The sequence below is a fragment of the Bacillus rossius genome, chromosome 10 (assembly GCF_032445375.1).
Source record: "Bacillus rossius redtenbacheri isolate Brsri chromosome 10, Brsri_v3, whole genome shotgun sequence".
In the NCBI taxonomy this organism is placed as follows: domain Eukaryota; kingdom Metazoa; phylum Arthropoda; class Insecta; order Phasmatodea; family Bacillidae; genus Bacillus; species Bacillus rossius.
In genome coordinates, this window is record NC_086337.1 from 18,515,700 (window position 1) to 18,517,734 (window position 2,035).

Here is a 2,035-nt window from a genome sequence, read left to right on the forward strand (position 1 = left end):
CCCTTAACTGTACAGAGAAGATGCTCATAGAGTTGAATCCGTGGGTACCACTTGGGTAGAGCCGAGGTCTGCCCAACTATACGGAAGCTCTCAAGGGTCATCGTTTGTCCTAAAGCATTTATCCTAAAGTCTTTGTTCTTAAATCTTTCACCATAAAAAAATAGTGCAAACAATTTTAGGGCAAACGGCTGTGTAGGGTTGTAAATTTTTACTCATTTTGAAGACAAACTATTTGAGGAAAACAACATTAGGGCAAGTGACTTTAGGAGGAACGACTTCAGAAAAAAACAACATTAGGACAAACTACTTTGGTACAAACGACTTTGGAATGAACAATTTGAGGAAAAAACGACGTAAACTCAAGCGGAGCCCTTCCTTGCACATCGTTTGTCCCAACATCGACCACACCGCGGCACCTTCGCTGGTCCCAGGGCTCGAGCAAGACGCTGCAACACCTCCCCCCTCCAGGCACACCAATCTTCCGCGACGGTAGAGCAGGGCTTCTCGCTGGACAACAGGGGCCGTCGAGACTATACAGTGAAAGGTATTTTATACGTCATTATGTGGTCCGAGCCACTCCCGTTCAGATTTATTTTTCGTGTGAGATTTCGGTTTTTGACCTTGACCGCCATTCGCATTTCTGCGCTGCAGGCACTTTTGTTTCGCCCAGATTTCACCGTTATTGTTGGTTTTCTTTTCAGCGCAGTGTTTCCTGTTTCCTTTTTCACAGCGGGTTATATTTCACATTTAACGTGTACATATATGACATTATTTTTGAAGGAGATGTATGAATTACGGAGGCTACTTGATATCACACATTTTTAAAGCAGAAATGCTCATATGTAGTTTCGCTTTCTATTGGAGCAGCTTATAACAAATTGTTTTAAATACCATTGTTCTAGTTACCATTTTTTTTTCTTTGATGTTTCCGATATAACTGTGTTGGCTTTCGATAATAATCCGGCAAACTGACTGGTCCCGAACTGGCCATGTCCACCGTGATCTCTCTCCGGCCTGACTCCACGTCTCCTCGGCAGGTCAGGGTCCGGCGGATGGGCACGCGGCCTTCGGGCGGGCTCGGGAGCCACTAGCGCCCTCCACTAAGTCAAACACTCCCATCAGACAGGAGGGAGGGTGTGTGTGTGGGTAGGGGCAGAGCGAGCACACACTCTCTCGCACGCGCGAATCCGCCCGCGCTACCTGAGGGCGCAATACCAGGCCATGTTTATTGCAGCACGGCTCCCCGGCGCAGAGTGCCTCGGCATACAGAGGCGGAACCCGGCGGCGACTCTCCAATCAGCGCCCTGCGCCACGTGGCTGATTCCACCAATGTGAGAACAGTCACGGGCTGCAGCTGACCAACTGCACGCCTGCATCCAAAGGGTTTTGCCTCAGTGAGATCATTTGTTCCGTGACTTTAACATTAATAATATAATTTTAATTGTAATGTTCTGATTCCTGTAATGTAAAGTAAATTATTTGGCTAATTCCACATTCAACAAATAACTTCAAAAATAATGAAGGCAAAAAAATTGAAACCTCATACAAAGGATACAAAGGTACAAGAACAATTGAAGAGTATATTTTTTTACTGGCTAATTTGTGGATCTACAGTTGAGACCTACGTACATAATCCATTTCGTATAACGTCAAAATTAACATATAAAATTTATGAAAATGTTATTCTTACAAACCATACATCTAATATATTTACATATTTCCTTAATAAAATACTGTAAATTTTAACACCAAAATTAACGTGGAAAATGGGAGGAAGAAAATTCATGGATTAATCATAGCCACCCGATATTAACCAAACGATATTCAACAAGGTTGCAGAAAATACGTACTAGTTCAATATCATGAGCTCTAGCCGCTCCTGCCAACAAAGTTGTAACACTGGCTGCGTGGCCCTTCAGACCACTTTATGTTTGACACTAGATTTTCCCATCTGGTGTTTTTTTTTTGTCATTTGGTATGGTGTTTTAATTTAATCTGGGTTACGAGTTGAATTAAAGATTTAATTTATTATTTA